At 42.7% G+C, this 26,780-nt stretch overlaps 1 protein-coding gene across 10 annotated transcripts in view; it reads right to left on the bottom strand.

Moving 5' to 3' along the window:
• rbfox3b (RNA binding fox-1 homolog 3b) overlaps nucleotides 1-26,780 on the bottom strand; it is a 448,440-nt gene that overhangs the window by 112,112 nt on the left and 309,548 nt on the right. The gene's annotated exons all lie outside the window — the stretch shown is intronic.

Here is a 26,780-nt window from a genome sequence, read left to right as displayed (position 1 = left end):
CTCCCAATAAGGAGCCGGCTCGCATCGTTCACTTCAAAGAGTCGGCTCTAAGAGCCATTTCGTTCGCGAACGACCCATCACTAATACATATGCATACGTCTCTATAGGGCTGTTCGATATAACGATATATATCGGGTGACGATATCACGCTATCGTTTGTTTCGTGGTGTCGCAAAATAAACTGTTTAAAGAAATATTTTTTTCATCGTTTTCAAAGCTCTCTTTCTCTTATATTTAATGTAACCACACTACGGGCGGACAACCGACTGTTTTTAAGTGTTGTCGTTAGCAACAACGACGGTAAAACCATCGCGTGGCTCCGCCGTCCGTTTGTTTATTTTCCACATAAACCTTTCAAAATAAAGCTGAAGATCCTGTTGAGATTTTTCAAAATAAACATAATTAAGTGAAATAGTTTGCGGAGTGTTTACGGACGAGAAGCTAAAAAGAGCCGTCAGGTGCTAAAAAATAAACCTTATGTAACGCAAAGTTATTTAAGGACTAGTTTTATTGCAATGGATGAGTTTACTGACTGACGCGCAGAAGAAATAGTTCTTTATGGAGCCTCGATGGTGTGAATGATGAGACCACAGACTGCAATATCTTGTACCAAAAATATATTGAATAAAGGGGGGAAAGGGGAAGTGGAACAAAATAATTAATGCAACACACAACGTAAACAAATGCCCACAATTATTTAAAAAATTAATTGCTGTGATTTTCTGTGCAAGAGTCCTTTTTGGTCCTTTTCTTTTAAGAAAAGATCGACTGCTTACTGACAACCAAAAGGTTGTTTTTGGTAGATATTAAGGACACTTGCCGCTGAGGTGAAATGAGTTTATAGATAGCCGTTCTAAACGCCATAAGCTTACAGCCACAGCAGGAGTCGAACCTGCAAGTATCCCTCCGCAGCCGGTTTTCATACTTGCCGCGACGTGGAAGGAGCAAATCAGGAGAAGGGGATCAAATCAGCTGACATGGGTCTTGTGACAGTGTGTAGTTGATATGGGTTACACTTAGAACACGCCCTGTAATAAATACTCACAAAGAAAATTGCGGCCGTTCTAACTTATGTAACACTCGAGTCCAGGTACACGACGCCCAGCTGAAAACACTTCACAGAGTTGCCCGAGATTCACAGAATTTACAGAAAATGTAACATTTTTGTGATACATATTGTTGTCGGGACGATAAATGTCTTGTGATATGACATTTTGGTCATATCGCACAGCCCTAAGTCGCTATATGCTGTATATACGTGATGATCACAAACAAAAAATAGTGTGGCCGCCACTCGATTTATAGTTAAAAGACTCTAATCAGATGATCAGAGAGGAGGACAACCAGAATATGATCCCAGCAGCTCCACTTTATAAACTGAGCCAAGCAGATATGTTACATGTGATTAATATATATATAACAGAAACATGAAAGCATCACAATGTTTTATTAGCTTCAGGTTAGCTTAGCTGTCGACGAGGACGAGCCTGTAACGATTAACCCTTTAAGACCTAGCATAGAACCAAGTCCGCCAGAACTTATATTATATTTTTACATGCTGTGGAGCCATTTTTGGGAGCATTTCAAGTTGATATACATCAATACAACCATTACAGCCTAAATTTTAATAACATGTCTGCATTAAGTGCATAGTAATTACATAAATTGCAAAAAAGTGCAATAAACTACAAAAAAATTGAAAATTGTTTTTGTTTTTTTAACATATATTTCTAGTTAGAGAAATTTAAGAGGCTTATCCCTCAAAACTGTAAATACAAAAAAGTTGCACAAAATAGTTTCCCACCACAGGAAATTTATTTTGAGTGTCTTCATAGTTTTATTTTTGAAATACACCAATTTTTATACACTGCAGGAAAAACGAAAATGAATATTATTGTGCAAATTTGCAAAGAAGCTGCATATGCATCAAAATAAACTATTTCCAGCAGTGCAATATGAGTCCTAAGCATCCCAGAAACGACACAGAAAGTCATAAAGTCAAACATATCTTTTAAAAACACCAGTATAGGCTCATGAGGCCCAGATGGTAAAAAACTACATTTCCGCGAAAATGACGTCACTTCCTGTTTTGGGCAGGTCATGGCGGACATGTGAAAGTTCACGTTGACGTCTATTCCAACATAGGAAGTGTTACAAACAGCTGATCGGATCGGCAAAGCATGTTTCTGGAATATTATGTTTTTGTTGCTGCAAGTGCTTTTTATGCAGTTTTTGCAAAGCTATATGTGGAAGGAAACTGTGACCGAGGACAAGCTGATGGCATGAGATGTAAGTACAACTCCTCCGGTTTCATATGCAAAAAAAATTATTGCGCTAGCTTAAGTGGTTGCAGAGCTACCGGGATTTAAAAATAGTTACGCAAAACAGAGCGTGCCTGCTCTGACTGGTTTTAAAGGGTTAATGAAACTGTAGGCAAACACTTGGAGCTAGATGAGGACCTGGTGGCTCACAGAGCACATGACCATTGAAGGGTTTATTAGCTGTGATCATTTTAATAACCTTTCTACTGACGTGTCCCTTTGTCCTTATTTATAAACCCCATGACAGCTGGTGTCAAACGACATATATGGTAAACCACAAGATGACACAGAGGTACGCTTCCCTTTGTTAGACCAGCTAATGTAAGATTCAGAGAGCTCTTTGAATCCAATATTAGCTGGGATTTAACCGGGCAAGGTGTTTTCATTTGAATACATCTGTTAAAAAAGCTTTACAAATGCATGTGCACATAAAAGAGCACTACCCAAAACAGACACATGCTTGATTTACAGGATTTATAAATATGAAACATGTCTGCTTGTGAGGTATTTAATTATCCAGACGAACCTTTTGATACTTATGGGCTCGGCGCACGTTAGTTTTACAGGATCAGCAAAATAGTACTAATGTTCTTAAATGTGCATTTGTTTTTATATATTTTGTTATTTCAAGATTTCTATAACATGCCAGGTATAATTGCATATTGCAGTGTCATTGAATATACAAATATATAATGTCATTGGGGCTACTTAAACTATCCACACCATCATGCGTGTGTTTGTTGAAGTGAACTTCACTTCATTTTTGTACCTCAGACATGCTACACAGCACCAGGATACTGTAATCACGCCACTGCTAAGCTAGTCAGAGGAACGCTCTCAAATCCAGTCCTCGGGGTTCAGAGCACTGCTGCTCCTCTCTTCCGCCGCCTTGTTAATTGCATTCACCTGTTGTCCGCGGCCTAACCGCAGCCCCACAGACAGAGTGAATACTCCCTGGCACCAGCGCTTTGCAGTCTGAGGACCGTGTGTGAAAACACGAGACAGTGCACGGTCCCCGTCGAGCACATTCGTGGCCAAAATGTTCCAAAATTCAAATCCGTCCAGAGCAATCTGTCTCCGAATCTGCCATCCGAGTGCATTTCAGATTTCACTGACATTCTGTTAAAAAGGAAAAAGGAAAAAGAAGCACCCTTAACCATAATGGCTTCAGCCCCAACGCAAAGTCAATTACATAGATTGGTGCAGTGACATAAAGTGTATTCCATTTGGGAGCAGATTGGTCATGCCCAGTAATGTTCCCTTCCTGCAGGCATACCTTTGACCATTACTCTAAACAGGCATTCGGGGAACCAGAGACCTATTTCGCACAACTGTGAATGCCGGTGTGTCTCCCAGAGGGGTCAGGGGTTCACACTGCAACTACCATGCTCTCATATTTAGCAGCGGCAGGTGAGAAATGGTACATCAATACTGTCAGACGCACTGGGCCAAAGCGGCCTCCTGCGCACACATATCATATTAGAACGGAGCGTAAGAAACCACAGCCGGGCCAGAAGGTGTCAGGAAATGTGCGAACGTGCGTGTAACTGGAAACATTTAAAATGCTCGAAATGTGTTGGATTTTAAAACATTATTGGTGCAGCTACCTCATTTATCGACGCACCTGTCCCTAACCTCAGACCATTTAAAAACCATCGAACGCGAACGCCGCGGAGATGGCTTTGATCATCAAACTCGAGCTGATGGCGTTCGTGTTTTTCCAATCTGAGCGATAAATCACTCCGCTGTTTATTTCAAAAGGATAACGCCACTTGCTTTTCCTCATACATGTTTAAATTTTTAATGTAACTAATGAGGATGAATGCGTTTGAAGTGACGACTGACACATCGATTCATTAAGACTTCTCGAGCTTTAATATTTTTGCGTTTTGGACCGACGCTCGAGACGAACGAGGAATGTGACGGTTTTTAAAAGATTGATCAGTTACTTGAAAATTAATCAACAAGTTAATCAAGAACCAAACAAAGGAAGCAGGTTTCAACCCTTCTGGGAAGCTTTTGTGTATGAGCGTCTTAAATTTAGTGGCTAATTTAAGGGTCCATTGAGGCTTTCTCCACAGCTCCATTTCTAGACTTTTAGTCTCCTGCAAGCTTAATGATTTCTTTTCACCCAATACTGTCAATGTCCAAGTCTAAAGGTGCCTGGAGGCTATGGACATCACAGTGGTTTCTCCCTGAAGGCTCCTGTTCTGGCTCCAGGTCCTATCGGCTTCAAAAGTGCAACCACAGGCTTTCTTTTTTTAGTGTTGCAAGGCAGAGCACAATCACTGAAGGAGTACTACTACAATCACTAAAGTGGATTTGTTTGTTCAATTGTGTTGCATCAAATTTGCTAGAGCTCCACTTTACAGTTTCTAGAGCCGATTGTTGTGCAGGCTGGCTTTCGCGTGCACCAAGTGGTTCTCCAGACTGAAATTGTTCCATCTTCAGATGTTTATAGAAATTAATAAGTGTGTTTTTATTTCTTACTAGCCTATTATACGTTAGTGGGCTAAAGTTAATCATGAATATTTGCTTTACCACTGAACCAGATAAGGAGACGCACTCTTATCTATCGAGCTCAGAGATTTCGGAGATTTGACTAAATTTGGGGATTTATACATTTTTTTCCAGGTGGACGCTTTAAACAAAGGGGTTAAATCAGCGCCCTCCTTTGAATTGCCATCTCAAACACCATTTGAACCAAATGTCAGACTGTTGAATGTTTTATGTAGTCTTTTTTTTCCTACCAGCGCTTGGTAAGAGCCTGTGTTTTTAGAAGTGCTACTTAAATAGACGCTCTAAATATAAAGTTTGCGTGGGTGTGTTACTCTGCCCCAGTCCCAATGTGTTTCCCTCAGCGCTTGTATCTCCGTGGGAGCGTCTCCGGCTGTGGATGTGTTCGGCGTGTAGGTACCTGCGCGGTTATAAAACCCTTCTGTGTAGAACGAAGCGCCCGGAGCATCTGCTGTCGCTACCCGTGATCCAACCCTGCCCTCTGACCACATCGCGGGCAGCATCCCCCCCTCCCCGCCCCCTTCCCCTTCCCATTCCACCGCCATCAAAACGTAGCTACGGGGACTCGCACGCTGATACAGATTTTCCACGGACATCTGCCCTGGAACGATGGCGGCTGGAAGAGAAAGGGTTTGCCCAAAGGAGGTGGAAGAAATGTGAGTGTAATATCTCCGAGCGGGAGTCGTGAATGCGCTATGATACCGAACCAAAACGCTGCGATCGCTGCTCAATATTTCAAAAGATGTCTGGCTTTAATGCCGCCCTGTTGAGGCCATAATATTGATGGTTCGATGGGAAATGTTAAAGTGTCAAACTCTGCAAGGCGCATCTCTGGAGGAAAGAAAATTACACACATACATACACAAACATGAAGGTATCATATAGGTAAATGTTTAAGTGCAGCACCCTCGGAGAGAGCGATTGTTTTTCCTGGTCAAGCGTGTCCTTTGCCATCGTTCACGCTCGTGTTGCTGTATTACTTCCTGTGACGCTTGCTCGCTCTTTCCCTAATGCTTCTTTTTCTCCACTCTCCAAATGCTATCTGTCAGTAGGTGTTGCAGGACTGATAGAGGCTTGTCTGTTGCCTTTCTCATTACAGCGGGGGAGACAAAACCCAGCGAGTGCACTAACCTTTCATGGAGACAGAGGGAGGGAGGCATCCGCACAGAGCCGGCACCTCCGTCTACTTGACATAACCCTATTACCGCTTCCTTAATTTGTCCCGCCGTGACAACTCGCAGCCAAAGAAACGGTTAAAAGAATGAGTGAACAAAAGCTGCATTGCATTATGGGGAGTGGAGGAGGGAAGAAGGGAGTCTTTGAGGGTGGAAGACAATGGGGAGGCTGAGCTGATGCATCAGCCATACCGGATCATTTCTAAACTGCCACACGTTATCCGGAGGTGGGCCCGGATATACTGATAGCTCTCAGTTTCAGCTCAGGGGCTCGTTTTTTTCAAAGATTTTTGTCTTTAATGTTCATTATTTAAGTTTCTCTTTCAAAATCTTTTCCTCGTCCAACTTACAAGAGCTTAAAACGCCACCCAGGCTGATCACATTTCACTTAATCAAAAGAGTTTGCCAACAGTTTACAGGAGCGCGATTTCAAAAAGCTCCAAAACGGCGACGACGAGGTTTGTTTTTTTCTTCTTTCTTTGGCCTCGTTTCCCTTTAAGGTCTGCTTTAGTTAAACGCAATAATGTTTCTTCCCTCATTTAACATTTACAAACAGCAAAGGCTCCAAAGAAACCTTCAGCGCTTCTGCTTTGTTTCCCAAATCTGTTTGTACAAAAATATGATCAAAGCTCCGAGCAGTCAGACTGTACCTCAACATGAAAACGACAATGCCTCAGAAATAACTAAATGACTGGCAAAATGAGTAACAGCTTCAAAATGGCTGATAATAAGAGCAGCTGAAGTACGAGCTCAGTGAAAGTGCCAGACACTCAGACAAATGTGACACTAAATCCCGCATTTGGCACATCCTAAGTAAACAAAAGTGTTGATAAAAGGAAGCTGAGGCAATCTTCTTTTGTACGTAAAATTTGAGGAAAGAGGGGGGGCTTTTCTCTGTCTGTGACCGCCCAACATGTGAGGAGAATCTCAACTCAAAGGCAAATAAGCTGTAGCATTTAAAAATCTAATAAAGAAAAAACAACCACACAGGAAGAATGAATTAACCTGAAAGCAGTTGCAGAAATACCTGTTTTACACCCTGATTTTACATCTCTCAACGCTCGCTAGTATTCTCGAGCGATGCCGTTTCAGCGGTGAACAACAATTTACTCAAGCACAATCCATAAGTATAGATTCGAGGTACTTATAAATCCCATTTTACACCGATATGTACTATGTTGTACATCTAGTCTGCTCGCTGGAAATATTGCACTTTCTCCGCCTCTGCATCCATCCGTTTGCTCATTCATATACTCAAACGCCAGGCGCCCAAAACGGACAATCATAAATAACAGCACGGCATAAAAAACAAAGCTGAACAAAATAAAGGAAAACGTGATAACGATAAAGAAGAAACTGTCCCTTCGTTCATTAGCGCCGACTGTTAGAAATGAGAGTTTCCTCTGGACTCGCCACCAAATGTTTAAAATGTTGGTTAGATTTGAATCCATCAGAAATACCAATCCAATAATCTTAATGAAATGGAAAGAAGTGGCGTTTACATAGCACTTCTGTAGTCTCACTGACCACTCAGAGTGATTTAATCTGAATATAATCATACAATTAGCTTCAATGGATAGTTTGTCATTTAAAGCTGGGAGAATAAGATTCTAAGCATTTTTATTTTCCTGCAATTAACTAATTCCACTAAAAAGGCCAAAAAGCAATATTCCTAATTCATTAAGCAAAGTCCTTCTACAAGCAAGTCTTGCCACTCTGCAGCCAACTTGGCCTGCTGGCGCTTATTTTGGGCTAACAAGACGGAGCCCTTATCTAAATGAATGATGAGCAAACGCTTGTGACAGAAAGCACACAAACTAAAAAAAAAAGGGCAGGAAGTGGCGTTTCCGTGTGCAAAAGTTCACATTACGGTTTCATTTCGGCCCAGCGTGGCTGTGCTTTTATCATCTCTGACTCCTTCCACTACAGCGCAGAACAAAGGTGAGGCTAATTCACCTCATGAAATATACATAACTACATCTTAATTAACATAATGAGTTGATAAACCTGCCACCACGCAGTTGAAACTGTTGTAAACCTTGGCTGTGCTCTCGTGTCTACATTATGCTTCCCGGTTCGGCTGCTGATTGGCTCTTTAGGGGCAGACGCCACGGTCACTCTGCAGACTTCAGCTGTAGAGTCGAGGCGGTGTCACATCTAATCCACGCAGAGTCTCCTTCCTCTTTTTAAAAGACATCTTTCAAGCACGTGTGAATTGCTTTTTCAGGCAGGGACTATTTTCTGTGGCGGTTTGATCTACGTTCGGTATATTTGGGGCGACAAGAGGGGTTTGTATAAATAAAGTAGAGGGTGTGTGTTGGTGTTAATGAAGGAACACGCCACCCACGTGCAGCGCTGTTGCTCACTGATGTATTTTTAATGGTTTTAGGACAACAAAGGAGTTCTGGGGTACAAAGGAATGAGCTTTGGATACTTGTTAGTCGCGTCGGTTTGTGGTGGTCTTTTGCTCTTTTAATGGGAATTGCTGACAAAAACAAAACTACGTGGGACTTGTCCCTTGAGTGCACACTGCTGATGGTAATTCTGGGCCTCAAGTGCAAATGTCAGTTCAGGAGATTAATTTGTTACAGAGTAAGAGAATTATAGCTGCATGCTGTGTAGCAGTAGCAACAGTGGTGTATTCGAAGCACAAATATAGTAGCACACACACACACACACATACAAAGACTTCTTCCCAGCGGTGGTGAGTTTTAAAAAGTACTCTTCAAGCCTCCACTCCAGCTGTAGTACCTGTTTTGCAAGCAGACTTTAATGTCTCGGGGAAGCATCAGGTATGGGCCAAGTGTTGTTTGGAAGATGCTGGAGACAGTCCACAGTCATCCTGCCCACCTCAGAGGCTGAAACCCCCTCGTGGCTCGAGCAGATTGCTCTCCCTCTTCCTGGCCTCTGATCTGGGTTGCAGCGGTGGCAGCCATGGGTGTGGGTTCAACGCCTGAGTGCGGGAGCTGTCTATGTAGAGAGATTAAAGGGCCTGTATCGATCCACAAGCGCTCATGCATTTTGCATGAGGGAGACATTGTCAAAGAGGCGTCTCAGATTAAAAAAAAAAAAAAAAAAACTAGTAGAGGGAGAGTTGTTGAAAATATGCTGAACTCTGTGAAAAATCTTAATGTTGAAGTGTTATGCATGTAAACTCGCTTTTATATATTGGATTGTCCGTGAACTCTCATCGACCCGAGATATTACTCGTTTTTCATTTCTTCCCCTCCTCGACACCCCTCCACGCCGTCTTCTTCTCTGGTTGTAATGCTGAAGTCAGAATGTGAAAAACAAGCACCCCGAGAAAAAAAAAGAAAAAGAAGAAGAAAAACTGGCAGCCAGAGAGTGTCTAATGGCGGCAGTGAGTCCGTTGGAGAATTCTCAAGTAGAGTGTGAATTATTTAGGATGTGTGGCTAGTGTGCAGAGCATGAAGCCACCCCGCCCGGCAACCGCCAAGCAGCAGAGTGGCCGAGAAAATTCAGTGTGCAACAAACATTCGCCCGACTGAGGTCTTTATTTCTCCTGCTCTGCTTCGGCTTGGTGGACTGAAAGGCTGAGGATGTGCTTGCAGCTTCAGACAGACGAGCAGATGCAGTGAGCGTCTGATTGAATGCACATCTTCAAAAACAAAGTGAGGCGCGGCGAAGCCACTTTGACCTATTTACAGTCCCCATGATGCAGCCGATTATGCATCATCAACATTTCATGCAGGTCAGCATGCATGTTTAACGGCGTGCCACTGTATCGTACTGAGGACCCCACCCCGCCCCACCCACCCAGTCTGAGAGCCCCTCGGAGCCTTCTTATCCTGCAAGCATGTGTCAATCTCACCTAAACGACCCCGATAACAAGACAAAAGCAATCAATCTCTGATATTGGCCGGGTGGGAGAGTCGGGGATAACACCGACGCTATCAGCGAACGCCAACAAAGACGGAGATTTCCTGCGTGGGGATGATTAGAAACACGGTAGCTCTGACTCACTGATCTGCGGCGGGTTAAACAGAGGCGGCTGTCATCACTGGCAAATGATGACGCCGAGCACCGATAGAGGAGATGGGATCTAGGTGTGTGTGTGTGCTCATGCAAAACACACCAGTGTACTTGTACACACTTGCCGAGGCAGGCTCACACGTACAAACCAGATACTGTATATCTGAACACTGCAACGTTAGCTTCAAGTTATTCAGGCTTTTTGTAGTTTAACCAGAGATAAGTAATCAGGAAGGACTACAAATAATGATTAAACCCATCTGATACACAGGCTTTATTTGGTGGTTATGTAATGTACTCGCTTATTCGGCTGTATGCAAACTGCTGGGAAGCTTTTAAACAACAAGTTCATTTACTTTTAAAAATATTGAAAAGTCATCAAATTGATTGCAGGTTTTCCAGACTGTTTTATTGCCCTGCGGTCAGCAGGCTAACGTCAGTCATGCCGGCGGTGGACAGCACTCGCTCTTTGATAATCACAAACCAACCCTGACCTCGACGTTGAATGCCAAGTTACAAATATATCATTGTAAAGCTCAAATGGATCCACCTTTGTGGATGGACTGTTTGTTTACTGTTATTTGTAATTATGTTGCTACTCGGCCTGTTCGGCCTGAACATACAATTTATGCACGACACAGTAATTAAATCAAATCAATCATCAGACCGAACTCCAAATACGTTCACTTTACATTTAGACTGAAAACTTTACTTTGGGTCAACATCACTCATCCTGCAAGACTTTCAAATATCCACTGCTAATAAATGCTCAACTACGTTACTTAATAATTATTAAACATGGAAATGATGAAAAAATAATAATAATATTTTATTCCTTAACCCTTTAAGACCTGCCATAGAACCAAGTCCGCCAGAGCTTATATTATATTTTTACATGCTTTTGGGAGCATTTCAAGTTGATATACATCAATACAACCATTATAGCCCAAATTTTAATAACATGTCTGCATTAAGTGCATAGTAATTACATAAATTGCAAAAAAGTGCAATAAACTACAAAAAAATTGAAAATCGTTTTTGTTTTTTTAACATATATTTCTAGTTAGAGAAATTTAAGAGGCTTATCCCTCAAAACTGTAAATACAAAAAAGTAGCACAAAATAGTTTCCCACCACAGGAAATTTATTTTGAGTGTCTTCATAGTTTTATTTTTGAGATACACCAATTTTTATACACTGCAGGAAAAACGAAAATAAATATTATAGTGCAAATTTGCAAAAAAGCAGCATATGCATCAAAATAAACTATTTCCAGCAGTGCAATATGAGTCCTAAGCATCCCAGAAACAACACAGAAAGTCATAAAGTCAAACAGAACTTTTAAAAACACCAGTATAGGCTCGCAAGGCCCTGAAGGCAAAAAACTACATTTCCACAAAATGACGTCACTTCCGGTTTCGGGCAGGTCATAGCGGACATGCGATAGTTCGCGCTGATGGCTGTAGGAAGTGTTACGAACAGCTGATTGGATCGGCAAAGCGTGTTTCTGGAATATTATGTTTTTGTTGCTGCAAGTGCTTTTTATGCAGTTTTTGCAAAACTATATGTGGAAGAAAACTGTGACCGAGGACAAGCTGATGGCATAAGATGTAAGTACAACTCCTCCGGTTTCATATGCAAAAAAAATTATTGCGCTAGCTTACGTGGTTGCAGAGCTACCGGGATTTAAAAATAGTTACGCAAAACAGAGCGTGCCGCTCTGACCGGTTTTAAAGGGTTAACTAGTATTCCTTAATAAAAGTGTTAATTAATCTATGGATACGAATGCTTACTGTAAAATTCAACTTAAAACATTGTAAACATTAAATAATTACTGTGTAATCCAGTCGTAAACATCACTGGATGACTATTATAACACTGAAACTTTACACAGTAACACCTGTGTAATTAGGTGGGTGTTTACCCTCACTAGTTTATTGGTTAGATTCAAGCACCAGTACCAGTGGTTAGCTTTTGAAAAAGACCGTCATGTGCACATAAAAAAGTTGTGCTTAAAGTTCCCCTTCATGTTAAAACGCAACAGCAAAAGGTCCCATCCAAGCGTCCACGCGGAAGGATTTGGAACTGGTCCAGGCAGCATGACAGCACCAGGAAAAGGATGCCGTGTTTATCTCTGAGACACCAGCAGCTCAGACCAAACAGCAGTGTCTGAAGGCGGGGTCACAGAATAATAAGATACCATTAAGTCGTCCTTAACACCTGTAATATTGTCAGGATGGTCCCATTATCCCTTATTTGACAATTATAAAATACATAATGCAATATATAATTATTAAAGTATTACTATTAGTTAATATTATATATTTCTTCATACATACACTTTGAAAGAGAGAGAGCGATGTGGTGGAAGTTGAATTGGGGACACTGCCGTCACGACTGGCCGATTAAACACTAAACATTAGCAAACCATCTGATTTCAGGTCTTTTTAAGTCGCTACCTTATTAAAGGATACGCAAGGCAATTTACTTATATAGCACCCATCAGACATCGAGTGCTTCAGAGGTGTAGCACTACATGCACTACAGGCTTCAGCAGTGTACAAATAACAGAGAACAGGAGCAAAAACACAAAAAAGGAAACGAAGTGTAAAAATTAATTCAAGTGTTTTTTTAATTTAGAAACTTGTAAAATGCTGAAGTATTAAAAGTCTCTTCCTGGCACACCCGCGCACCTGGATCGAGAAGAATTACAGAATTACGCATCAGAGTTGAATGCTCTGATGCTAATTCTGCTGCAAAGATGGCAACTATGTCACCAGAACGAAGCCGAGCGAGAATAAAGATGCCCGGGTGCATGCTGGGTAACGCAGTTGCTAAGCAACAATGAAAACTTTTGAAAACACGAGTTGATCTACGAGGAAAAACAATCTTTGAAATCACGAAACTGGATGAACAGCAGCGTTCTTACTCTGATGAAAACTGTCACATTATAGAGGATGACATCAATAAAGTCTTTGCATTCTTGCCTGATTTATGATATTGATCAATCAAAAACTGCTATTGATTAATCCCCCGTTGCTTCAATCATTTCAGCAGCAATCTAAAACATAATGAAATAACGATAAAATAATACGAGCAGGAGCCCGACGGCTACGAGCGCACGCTCGCTGTATATGCGGCGTGTTGGAGGGGAGTTCTCCTACATCAAAAATCAAAGCATTTAAGTAGATTGTACACAAGCACGTCTCGGAAGCTTGATCTTACTAATCTACAAATGGCTTCTTGTTATTAAACTGCTAATTCAGAGGATTAAAGGATCCATGAGAACACAATCCCCTTTACTTCCTTTCCAGGGTACGCTGAAGGTGGCTTAAATATTAATTAAGAACGCACACATGTTCGCTCGTGAGCGCACACGTACAGCTATGAAGAGTTCTTACTTTGCTCAAGTTTGTATGTCTGGTACTTTCCTCCTTTCTTTGTCTCATTTTCCCTCTAAAAACTTTCATTTCCTCTCAGTCAAACACAAACAGGCCTATTTTCATATCGCAGACGATCCTGCTGATTAATTCGTTTTTTTTTTAAAGTGCTGCTATCCCTGCTCCTCGCCGCCTCCAAAAATCATCATTCGACTGCTTTTCTTTCTCTTTTTTTTGCCACAGTGACTCAGGGTGAGGAAATAAACTCAGGTTGTAAAGTACAGCGCCGCGTGTCAGGAGATTTCACCGGCTTACGCAACCGAACTCTGAGGAAGTCAGAACACACCTGTATGCTTTGGACAGCGTGTCGTTTACTTTGCTGCTTGTTTCTCTACAACAACAAAAAATGCTGCATTCACTTCACAGCTCATTGTAAATTCATGAAAGCATCTTATGTGGAAAATCTAAAGTTTTTCCACTTTAAAAACACAGATATAGCAATGTGAATCATCTTTATTGTACTATATCTTCCAGGAGGAGGATGGCTCGGGCTAAGGAATGTGCTCATTTTTCAGCCAAGGGCATGCCTTTAAAAAGTACTGCAAATTGTTTCTTTTTTCCCTGATTAATATCACGATTCCACATCTCTCAAACTGCAGGGATCTCATTTTTGATTGAATCTGTTATATATAGGACGTTATACATTATATATAGTACATTAAGAGTGACACTAATAAGACATTTTGACATGCTTGCCTTGCTGAAGCTGCACAAACTGCTGATAATGTGGATTTATAAGGTGTATCGCTGCACCCGCATTAAATGAAAAGTTAAATTATGAACCAATCTATTTCTGATTTTAACAACATCCTCCAACGACACATTATTTTAAGTGTTCCTGTAAAAAAGCCATTACGGATATAAAACACCTCAAATTATTGTAATATCCCCGACGAAAAGGGAAAAGTTCATCTCGGCCGGTCCCTCCCGGTCTTAAAACGAGACGGTAAATTGACATCGAGTGTCAAGCGTGTAAAAGTCAAAGAGTCAAACCTGCGCCATAAGCCCAGAGAGAATGTACTGGGGCCAGCATGAAAAACTACTCACGGCGGATCACATTACCCGCCTTTTTCACTGAAATAAGCAGTGTAATTTATCCTGACCTTTTTAGATTACTATGAATGTGCTGTCTGTGTAATTTTAACTGAAGCCCTCAGCAGCTTTGCTGGTCTGGAAACACTCGCCATGAAACCCGAGCGGCGGTGTAACGCCGCCGATACAGCAGTGATACAGTACCAAACAAATGCCGAGGGAGCGCCTGACATTCGCCGCCGTTAACCCGCATCAAGGAGAATCGCTGGGTTTCGTCGTCGTCGTCGTGGCCGGCAGATTCACCTTCAGAGCCCGCCGCTTCGATTGACGGCTAATAACAAAAGTAGAAGCCTATTTTAGCTGTGACAAGTGTTTCAGGATTAGACTTTCACTCCTAATGGGTTCTCTGGTAACGGTTTAATTCACTACCTATGCGATATCAATTCCATTATAATCTCATTAAGCTATTGCACACTGAGGTGATTTCGAATGAATGTGAAACAGCCAACCGTACGCTCCCCTCTAATTGAGCAATACTTTTTATTCATTATTATTGCCCATTATTAAATTAATGAACTTAATGGACTTATTTTCCAAATTGCAAAAGACCCCTGGCAACATGTTTTTAATTCCATTAGCAGACATATTGAAATTAAGAAAAAAAAGAGGAAAAAAAGGGAGAAGAAACAGGGAGATACACGGAGGTGTGTGGGCAATTAGCCTACTGCTGCGACAGATCATCAGCGGCACAGTTTCCCCCCTCTGACCGGCGGGAGTTTGTCCATCTCGTCCTGAATCCCGGCCGACGGCGCTCACCTGCTCAGACTTTTATGCTAACGTGCTTCGGAGCTCCACGTCGCGCCGCTTTAACCTCGATGTTAAGACGCCGCACGCGACACGACAACATATTTGAATATTGTATTGTAAGCCGAACTAAACATAACCTAAATAATACATGAAATAGATTTTCTGAAATGAGATCTTTTCAGTAACCAGAGGCCACCGTGCAGAATCGCCCAGAAGATGAAAGCGGCGGATCTGCATAACTGAACGGCTGATCGATACTCCTCAAACTAAAATGGCAAGTCTTGATAAGGTTATTGAATTTTCTTTTTAATTAAAAAGCACACCGCTTCACTCTCTGTCAAATACCAGAGCGGTGCTGATGATGAGAAGAGGAAAGGGTTGTCCTTGTTTATATGTTCATCACTATATGAAAAACAGTGGGGGAGTGGGGAGGGGGGGGGCTGTCGGCACATCATCAATCAGCGCGGCGGAGAAATTTATTTTCTGTTTGTCGTCGGTTGTTTCTTAGAATTAAGCTGTCACGGATGCCCTCAAATCCCAAACGATGACATTCGTATAGATATGAAGTTTTATTACATGTCATTCATCAGCTCAAAAACCATCAGTGCTATTTATTCCCATCCGGAATCGTTTCCCGTTTAATGTTTTCTCTTTTTTTCAACCGGAGAAAAACAGCTTTCATTCGGATTTTTTGCATCTAAATCAAAAAAAGTCAAAAAAAAGATGCAACGACAGCAACGCGGCCACGTGCGTAGAGATTACGTAACGCGCGAGAGACTGCATCGGTTTTGTTTAATGCAAACCGGGAGTGGTACGCTCGCCCTCCCATATTCTAGTCATGAAAATGCATAATTTAAAAGAGCTGAGACCAAGCTGTTCCTCAGCAGTGCAGAGCTGCGTCGTATCAGTGCGAACATCAGTGGATGGAAAACTCTGCTCCCCGGAGAGAGCGCCATTACATTCAATCGTCAACCGCTGGATAAAACTCATTTCACTCTGCACAGTGTCTGAATGGCTCCATACATTCTGCCGAGGCCACGATGTGATAGCGCAGCATGTCAGGAGCACACTAAAGGGCTTTTAAAGCAGGTTAGAGAGCCGCACAAAAGCCACAGAGCGCTGGGGCAGAACGGCGGCGCCACAGCTGACCGTCCCTCACGCAGCCCCGAGGACCCCGGGTAAACAAGCAGGCACCGAGTCGCCGCTCGCTGGGAGGTCCGAGCCAAGTTGTTAACAACGAGATCATGTCGGCTTCTATTTATAGATGAATGAAAGCGTCTCCGGGTGAAGAGTCTTTTTTAAGTTTTAATTCATTCCCTCTGTTTAGCGCTCGCGCTGTGCAGCTGCACAAATGATTTAAAAGCGCATTTGGAAGTCGGCGTTCGGTAGCTTATTGCACAGTTATGACATGTCTGAGCCATGCATGTCAAGCGTTATCAGAACTATTTAGAAATTCTGTTTTGCATGGCTACTAGTCTTTTTGGATCTTTCCCCAAAACATCCAAAATTCCCTTTTATACGCTGGAGAATCCCCCTGCAGGACGGCAACAGCGAGCAGTCCCAAAAAAGTTGGGTTACTTTTTCAGCAGACCCTCGACTGACATCAAAGAAACGTCTATACATTATCTTTATGAAAGCGTACGTATGGCACCTCTTCTTCTGTGGTATCACGGCACAGACTGTGCACAAAGCAGCTCAGAAAAACAAACCAAACAAAAAGTGGCGTTTGGGATCTTTGGCCACAGTCCTGTTATCCTCTCACCTGCATTCATTTTTTTCTGAGAAAATGACAACGCTGTCACATTATACCATGTTTTCAATAAGAATTATTTATCAGCGGGAGTTCAATCATCTTTACGGGGCTGGCCGTTTGCGCGTTGCTGAATATTTCTGTTTCTAGTCGGTGCTTAAACAGGAGCTTTGACCAGCTCTCACAGGGATGGAAATAGACACCGGCTGCAAATATACCGCAGGTTATATAATGATCATGAAAACTACATGAGAACGAACGCCTCCCCCACCGCAGACAAACACGGTCAAAAATCACTCTGACAGCGAGTGGGTGCACATAAACACACACGCATGCACGCACACGCGCAGACGGGCGCTGACACCGTGAGAGGCCAAGCCTGACATGAGGTGAGATGAAGTAGCATTTCTCATCATCTGCTGAGACTGCCTGTGTCTGACCTGGAGGATGGAGGTAGGCCGGGGGCATGGCCTCGGGACCCGGGCAGGCGGAGTGAAAGCAGCCTCCGCTGAGACTTATAAAGTCCCGGCCACAATTTACTGGGAAGGCTCAAATTGTGGTGTCCAGTGGCCACAGCGCAGCTCTGCTGTCAGCGCCACTCTTATTTGCTTCATTCCCTTTGACACTGCCACTCGATTAGGGTCATAAATTCCATGAAATCGGTCAATAACCTATAACACTAATGTCACTCTCCTACCATTAATTTTACAGCCTGTGTGCCACACTGTTTCTTAACCCCCTTTTACGTGACAGAGGGGGTTGCACTGGCTGCGATTGATTGAGAAGAGTATATAACAAGCTTTGAGCACAGTCTTTGCACCCATATAGAAAAACAGATGCATTAAAAACACCAGTGTTGCAGACTGTTGCCCAACAATGCATCCACTACTCTCTCATCAACCATGCAACTGTGCAGAATTTGGATTTGCAGTCTTATTAACTGCAATATTCACAATTAGCACAAAAGCTACTTGGATGCTTCCGAATAGTTTACATTAGATGGGAGTATAGTGGTTTTTTACAATGTTGGATTTTGTACTAATACAAAAAACCCCAAAACAACACAAAATACTGCAAAAAGCTGACCATGGTGTTTGTGTGTGTATTATAATTTTGCAGTTCTGACACCGAACTCCCTGCTACCCCAAAAAAAACAAAACACTTTGTTCATCAAATATACAAAAATAACAAGAAATTAGACAGATTTCTACCATATATGGGAAAACAGGCTTATTGCTTTTACCATATATGAACCGTCATCCCGAGAGGCCAATTCTGAGACCAGAAGCAGCCAGATGATGCGTCATATTCATGTATTTGTACTTTCTACAGCTACTGGTTTGCATTCAGCTGCTTCTTCCACACATACGGTTTGTTCACTTGGTTTTACTGCCATGTGTTTTATAAATGCCACCGTGCTCCAGCGAACGCGGTCGGTCCAGGCTGAGGTGGGATCCGTTAAGAACATCGACATGTTCTAGTAAAAATTTAAATATTTGGACGGGTGCAGACGCAAGCTAATTTTAAGAAACGTCCTATTATATACAGACAAAGAAACAGCAGTTCAGCATGTTTCCCTGAATGCACTTCCAAAGCTTGAGCGTCTTACAAATATATTAGCTAATCAAATATATATGTGTGTATTTTACTGTGCAGTAGAAGAACCTTTGGGTTATCAAAACCCTCCAAACTGACATTTATATCTTTGGGGAAAGCAACAGATACATCTGCTGACCCTGAACTGATGCACAGGTGAAAGGTGACACACAGCAAGTCTGTTTTTTGTTTGTTTTTGGGGGAGAAACAGAAAAAAATTAGGCCTACATCCCAAAAGATTTAAGAGCATGAAACAAATAAAACACACATGACTGTGGAGCACCTCAGTGTCCCAGCAGAAGGTCTGAAGGAGGAGGAGCTGCTCCCCCCACGACCTGGACAAACGGCAGAGGGCGGATGGAATCTAAAGATAAGTATTAAAAACAATGTATCTATAAAAACTACTAATAACACTTAAAATATCATTTACTTACGCAGTACACTTGGTCAGTACATCCACACGACAGTGAGTCATTTATCTTTTCAGATATTTCCCTTCATTATAACTTTAAATAAACCTTCCAACAGGTTTTCTATTTAATTTTACTAAAACTCGAAAAGAATTTTCGAGTATTCGAGTCTAAAATTGGGGCAAACGCACAAATTACATTTGTTGCTGTGAGAGAGGGACAGCAGTGGGTTTCTTGTCATGCGTGGCAGGTTGCCAGCGGATATGTTGCTGCCATTCTCACAGGGGCCTCTCCTCCAATCTTTTCTGTATGTGAGCGCTGACACTTCAGGGCAATATCTACAGCACAGGCGTGTTAGCGGCGTGCACGCCCGTGCTGCAATGCAGCCGAGCAGGATGAAGGACTGCCGTGAGAGACTTGTGGAGTTACTGGAGGTGCAACAGGGCGACCGCGAAAAGTCGAATAAATTAATAAGAAAGGCTGAAAAATAGAATAAGCAGCATATGACTCAGCTTTGGACTTTCTGTTCAAATGAAGGAAGGAAGAGAGAAAAGGCAACTTCCTGTGATAGTGAGTAGCCTCTTCTAAACGCTACGATGCCCAAACTCACTCAGGTGTTGTTTAAAATTTGGAAGGAGAAAAAAAATCGTTGAACTTTTGCTCCAGTTTCATTTGGAGAAGCTGTAACCTTAATATTTAATCCTCCGAGTCATTAAGATGTAAAACGTGTGCTTTGCTTTGAACATCATGCTGCACAATCGCTCCTGATTCACTCGATTGTTCACTCAGTCAAGAGCGAAAAACAGACGATATCGCCTCGTGTTCTGGCGACTTGGCGTGCACTGGCGTCGATCCATCCTACTACTTCGCTGGCTCCTTCCTCTCCTCATTGTTTTGCTTTTCAGCCTGCGCTCCCTCACTCTCTCGCTCGCCTGAAGAAAGGGAGAGAGCCAGAGCCAGGGCCCTTTAAACAACGCAGCCGCAGTTAATCATTAAATCAGATTTTTATTTTTGCCTCCTCTGGAATGGCTGGGCTCGAATTGACACGGAGCCTCGGCGGCGGCGAGGCAAAATGGCCGCTCGCAGTAACAGCTCACAAGCCCCCGGACAACCTGAGGCATGGCCATCCAATCCCACATCATTAAGGCTAGAGTCCTTTATTGTGTTGGAGGCATTAAAGGGTGCGCTGGCTATAGCCCTGAAGTCACACTCCACTAGGAGAAAACAGCAGAAAAATAACAGCACAGCTGGATAATGACTTTTCCCTGGGAGGCTGACCATGTGTACAAAAGCGCTAATGATAGCAGGTGCAATAAGCGAGCGCGAGGCTTTTACTGCGTCCGGATCTATTTTCCTCTGCTAAACTCACCAGTGATTTCCCCCGTGTAGGTGTCTTTCTGTAGTTTAAGAACACCTACCTCCTCCCGCCTCTCCATACACTCTCTCTTCCTGTATCTAATCTCTTTATCAGCTGTGCAGCTCATATCAAAGAGGACTGTGGTGTGAAAATCCTGCAAGTAAAACCTGCTGTCAGAGCCTAATCACAATTAGCTGGGCTCTAGACCCATTAGCCCCAAGGGGAAGAGACCAAAAGCTGACAGAATTAATGTTAAAGCTACTGATTACTAATGATCCCACAGAGCACAAAGGGTGGAGCCCCGCTATCCCGAAAAGAGAGGAAAATAAAAGCCTACTAGCCTCATTTTTCTGACTGAATTGATTTTCTATGCAGCTGGCATTACACTGGAAAAGAACTATACAATTTGCTCGTCGGTGAAGTTGCAAGAACCTCATTGGTATTAGCGGTTAAAGAGATAACACAGTTCCTGGATGTACTTCTCATTGCTTCCTTAGCTCAGATTTGTAGAGGCGTCGTTACATCAGCCCTGCTACAAAGGCATGTGTGCCGTCCAGATTATAAAACATCGAGCAGGAAGTTAATGACTGATTGCAACAGCCGTTACTCAAACTCGTAAGGAAAAGACAGCAACAACCAGCAGACAAAACAACGGCACGCGGCCCCCCCGCGGTGAATCACCTGCAGTATAAGCCTTTCAAAGAAGCGCCTCGCATTTGATGTTAAGCCCTCAAACTGTTCGGGCTGTCGGAGGTCTTGCCGGGGAGATAGAAATGTCTAAAGTTATTACAGCAGTCAGGTAAAGTGTGTGGCAACACGGTCCTGTAATGGGGGTGGAGAGTCGGCCAGCAGCTGCTAATGAAGGCGTCTCGGGGAGTACTAAAGAGCCTACGTGACACTACTTCTGATTTTCCCGTCTAAGGACACAGATCAATTAATACATTAACAAACGATCGCGAGCACTTCATCTTGCAATATGAAACCAGCGGCCTGGACTCGCTGCTCTCCCGCCCAGAATGGCTGATCAGCTCTGCCTCTTCATGCTGTCCGTCACGAATTTCAACGTTTTCTGCTGGTCAGGCTGCAGACGTCTCTCTGAGCATTTGCAACCAGGCCATATGCATGCACATGAAATGCATATGGGAGTTCTTAAATGTGCACAGAGTTGGGCCTAAAATCCCACACTGCTTTCATCTATCAATCATATCACTTCCAGCACATGCACGTTCTAATTAAAGTGAGGCTGTGGTCTTCAGGTCGGCTGGTCGATTGGTTGGTCAGCTGATCTCGCGATTCTGATTGGCTGGACAATTGCTGGTGTTATTTTCATTAGGAGAATTAATCCATTATTTTTGGCAGCATGAGGAATAGACTTCCTCTAAAAAGAAAAAATTGCCCAGCTGAAGGCAGACTTGATCCAATCTTCATTTCTTAATCAGAGCTGGCTCAAAACTAACCGACGCTGCGTTCGGCTAAAATAGATGACTGTGCGTAAACTTTGCAGCTTTTTGCATTTCACAGCTTCGCGTTTCATCTAAATCCTGCTTTACTAGTCAGTAGCGTAGCGTCTTAGAACCAGCAGTTTGCAGCCATTGTTCATTGCAGACTAGCAAATGCAGCAACATTCAATCATCTCGTTGACTAGTCACTGCGAGAAAGGGTAGAACAATTTGTCTGTGCTGGACTTTTCCTCCAAAAAGACTTCCTGCTTTGAGTTTAAATTAGAGCTGGGCGATATAAGATTTTTTCATATCACGATATGTTTTTTTCATTTCAGGCGATAACGATATATATCACGATATAAGCCAAATAACTACATTTGTAAAATTTAAATGTGCCGTTGCTCACAAGTAAAATGTGAAATAATCAGCAGCTTGTTTTGATTTAAATATTTATTTCCCATAATAAGTTCAACAGGGTAGATGCACTTAAGGAACATGAGACTTTTTCAGATAAATAAAGGCAAATATTGCAAACTACACAAAAGGCAGCCGCTAAAGCGTTTACGTTTCAAAACAGAACAAACAAAACAGACTAAACTGTCAATTCCACTTAGAAACAAAATATTAATTCTAAAAATAAATCTTAGTTTGTGTTACAGAAGAACAGACAAAATTGACTAACTTTTGTCAATATCAAATAAACTGAGAACTAAAAGGAAATTCTCGATCTCTCCTTGTTGTATAGCTTAGCTTTTCAAACAGTTTTAACAGTTACTTTAGTCTGACAAAAGCTTCCAGTCAGAAAGCAATTTATTGTATTTCCAGACTTGCTTTCGGCCCAATTTACAGTGCGCGCTACTCTGCTTTTTGTCAGACTTGAAACAGCCGAAATACCTTCACACTACAGAACTTCTATGTCTCTTCTGCTCGACAATCTCTCCGGCATTGAAACCATCATCTGTTTTCTCTTCGGTAACCTTCGGTCACGCTCTCGGTTGATTTTTCTCTAATCGGCACACTCATTTCCTCCAATACCCGGGCGGCACGGCGGCTGGGTGCTTCCCAAACAAATACACATGTGCGGCTTGGCACTTGTGCTGTACGTAACAAGTCACATGATGCTGCGGCTGTGATTGGTTCGGCTCTGCGCTACTTAATTTGAATTGGCTGTTCTTCTTTTTTTTTTTTAAGAGGACAAGAGCGGTGAGGCCTATCGCAATAGTTTAACTTTTCTATCGAGAAAAAGTTATTTCGTTATCGTTCTATCGCCCAGCTCTAGTTTAAATATATCTTAATATTATTATTTGGTGTGATGGTTATTTACAGGACGCCTTAGCATCTGCAGCACATCCAGGTAAACCGAGCTAGATGTAAAACTTCCTCTTGCATTAAAACAGAAAAATTAAAACATGAAGCTCAGGAGCAAACGGATCGTGTGGTTTTTCGAGCATAAGTAAAAGCAAATGTCTGATTTTGCTGTTATCATGTAAGGACAACAGCGACGAGCCTAGCATGATTCAGTGTGCTATAAATACAGGCGTTTTGTGTTTATTTATAATTCATCTAGGCTAATAAGGCTGCAGGTCGAGTACACCGAGACCAATTTAGCTAATCTAGCGATAACCTGCAGTTTTATTTCCCCTCGATTGGTTAAAGAGAAGGCACAATTCAGTCAACCAAGTTGTTCTTTGGTTGAATGCAGCCCGAGATTGAACATCTGCCTAAAGGGAATGCACTCCTGCTAATGGCCACAGCTCCAGAGCCTCAAACCAGCCCCGCCGCTAGCCGCCGCGCATCGACGTCCGCTGATGTTTGGTTCGTTTTTTTCCCCGATAAATAAAAACAAAACATTAATACAGGCCAAACACGCCGTGTGAGCAGTCTGCGGCGCACTTGAGTGCGTTGGTTGGGGAAGTCTAACGTAAACCATCGCTCCTTGGCATGCCATATATATCCAGTCTCCCCATTACCACCATCTCTACTCGACAGCAAGGGCCCTGCACTGCTAAATTATTCATCACACTGAGGGGAGGACAGAAGCATGCATGGTTTCTCCACTCCATGCCTCTTCCCTTTTTCTCTCTGTCTCTAATGCAAAGGAACAGCCGGGTGGAGAGAATGATATACAGGCCATCTTTCCATCACTGCATGGCCATTGCAGGAGATGTCGCCTCCACTTCCTCCAATTACCACAGTGGAGCTGATTTTGGGTTTTAGGTGGAACACCGTGGCAGGCCAGACGGTCGCCGGCTTGCCCGTCGCGCATATGCGGGGAATGGTGGGTGGCACCCAAGGGTCCCATGCATAACCTGGGACGTCTTTGTATACACATTCATCTATATCAGTGGGCAACAGGGAAATGTAAGCCAAAGGTAATTGCCCTGGATAAGAACATCTGCTTGGTGAATAAATATTCTAATGAGGGGAGTTTGCAGGTTCCCCAGACTGATGCACGGCTGACAGGCCTCCGGAGGGACCGCAGGTAATGCTCGCCACCTGCAGTTCAAACGGGAGGCAGTCGCACCCTCCTCTCGCAGCTAAATGCTGGCCGACTAACACAAGTTCGCTTACTCCCGCGCACAAACACGAAATACACTCCAGGTATGGTATAGTAAATCATTCCCTGGGTGGGATGTTGCTTTTCTCATAAGTGTTATTACACCCTGGCAGTTTCATTTTTGTGTAACCCAGAAAATGTTTTGAGTGTTTCAAATTTTACCTTTTTTTTCCTTGAGGAAACGTAAAATTCAGACAAGGTGAGAAGAAATCCATAATTCTCTAATTCCACTTCCTGGAGTGCTGTGGGAAGCCGGACTCTTTATATACACTCAGGAGTGACTCCCAATAAAGGCTTGGTCCTCCAAATAATTTCCCTTACATCCTAAAATCGTATGGTATCCTTAAAGGCCAGTAGAAACCTTTATATGATGGTGGCTCGTGTCACAACAAGGAAGTCGCTCCAGCTCCTGCACAGTGGAAATATTTAAGTCAGTCTGCATCCGAGGTTAAGCCCACATCAGTTAAATCTGCATGTGTAAATTTTCTCCTGTGTAAAATATGTGTCTGCAAAATGTTTTAGAGGCTCCTGCACAAACTGGGGGCAATAATTATTTGGTGAGCTATCATCTCATTTTTAAATGAGCCCAAGTTTGCTTCGTCATATTGTTTATTTTGTCCAAAGAAGAGTCAAAAATCCGGAAATATTCCATGTCCTATGATAAAGAAGTACGAAGGAGACATATTCTCATACTTGAAAGCTGGAAACATTAAATAACTTCTAGAAATTAGCTAATAATTTATTATCATTTGGTTATTTTTACTTGTGGTTAATTAAAAATCATTCTCATCACTTTGTTCCTTGTATGATTTTCTCGTTGTGGAAATATTGACCTCTTTTTAGGCTCTGGGTGAAAAATCATCACGAAGACATTTGGCTTCTGTGATCGTTCAGAAATGCAGAGTCTTCAAAGATTTTGAAGTTTTAGAGGCATAATGATGAAACGAGTCATGAGTCATGTATTGACTCCACGCTTTCAGCAAAAATAATGTTGCTTCTCAAGTGAGCAGAAAGTAGTAAGATATATAACTTTAATTTAGCATAATGGATGCGCGCACAGATGCAATAGCTCCTTTACTAATAGCTCTTTTTTACTAACACGATGAGAGCAAGCCCACTGCAGTACACGCAGCCTCATGTTACAGTGATGAGCCTGCAGGGCTGTAAACTGCCAGCACTACCGCTTCGGTCTGTTCAGCCTACATCTGCGTGTGGTCATCACTCTGACCGGGCCGGAGGGGGAATACGTGATGAAACGGGAGGTGGAGATCGGTGAGCTGCTGCAGACAGTGATGAGCCTCTTTCAATAAGCATCAACACCCAGAAAACATCTCAAGGCGAAAGCTCCGAGTATCAAAGAGGCCTGCGTTGCAGCGAGGCCTCGGAAAGCACGCGAGCACCGCACGCTGCGTTATGTTCTTTTAGTTATGGCATAATTTGGAAAGCATACACCGTCCTGTCACTTCCATTCTGCTCGGAGACAAAAGGAGAGCTTCGCGCGAGGCTCGAATGTGAGCTCGCGTCACCGCTTGGAGCGACTTTGGCCCCCAAACATCCTCTTTTTCCAGAAACGTGAGCTCTGAATCAATAGCTGTTTCATTCATAGCGTGCATAGCATACTTTTATTCATGTTTTGCTTCACTTCCATATTTTAAAAAAGTGGTTCGAGTAGAAAGTCATTCATAATGGAGTCATCCTTGTAAAGTAGCTTTTCCCCCAAAAAGATGCACTCTCCCCAGAAATCTGAACTAGCGATCAATAGCTACACACACACAGATGCACACACAGTCTGCAGGAGACATATCTCCAACTGCATCACAGCTCAGACTGTTTACAGTGGCAAGGCTGAAAATATTCATTTACTTTGTATTTCTGTGAAGGTACAAAATACAAGTTAGCAAAACTTGGGGGGATTAAAGCGATCTGCAGTGAGCATCAGTGAGAAATTTAGATTAAAAAGCAGAAGAAGAAGAAGAAGCACAAATGCAAAAGCAGAGCGAGCGTTGGGCGGGTATTGTTGTGGTGAGAATACAAACCACCGAGGAGACAAAACCAATCTGACTAATCACACATGATCTCAAAGAGAATTAATCAGCAGCTCTGGTTAACAATCTGTAATTATCCTCATTCTGCGCTTAATGCCATTTAATTTATGAAATTCTGCCTGACTTAGATATATAGGCGAGGAAAACAACAATATCACACAAAAAGCGTTGGAAACAGCGCAGGCGAGGAAATCACAACGTGTCCCCGAAAGACCCCGAGCGTCGTTCTCAGACGGAGGGACACCGTTTCAGCTGCATGCTGGGTAGTTTGACAATCAGGGGGGGGGGAGTTGACGAACTCGTGAAGGTATTGGCGTGGATAACAATCGCACCCAAACA

The sequence above is a fragment of the Neolamprologus brichardi genome, chromosome 4, assembly GCF_056152115.1.
Source record: "Neolamprologus brichardi isolate AB-2024 chromosome 4, ASM5615211v1, whole genome shotgun sequence".
Taxonomy (NCBI): Eukaryota; Metazoa; Chordata; class Actinopteri; order Cichliformes; family Cichlidae; genus Neolamprologus; species Neolamprologus brichardi.
This window is presented reverse-complemented; position numbering and strand designations above follow the sequence as displayed.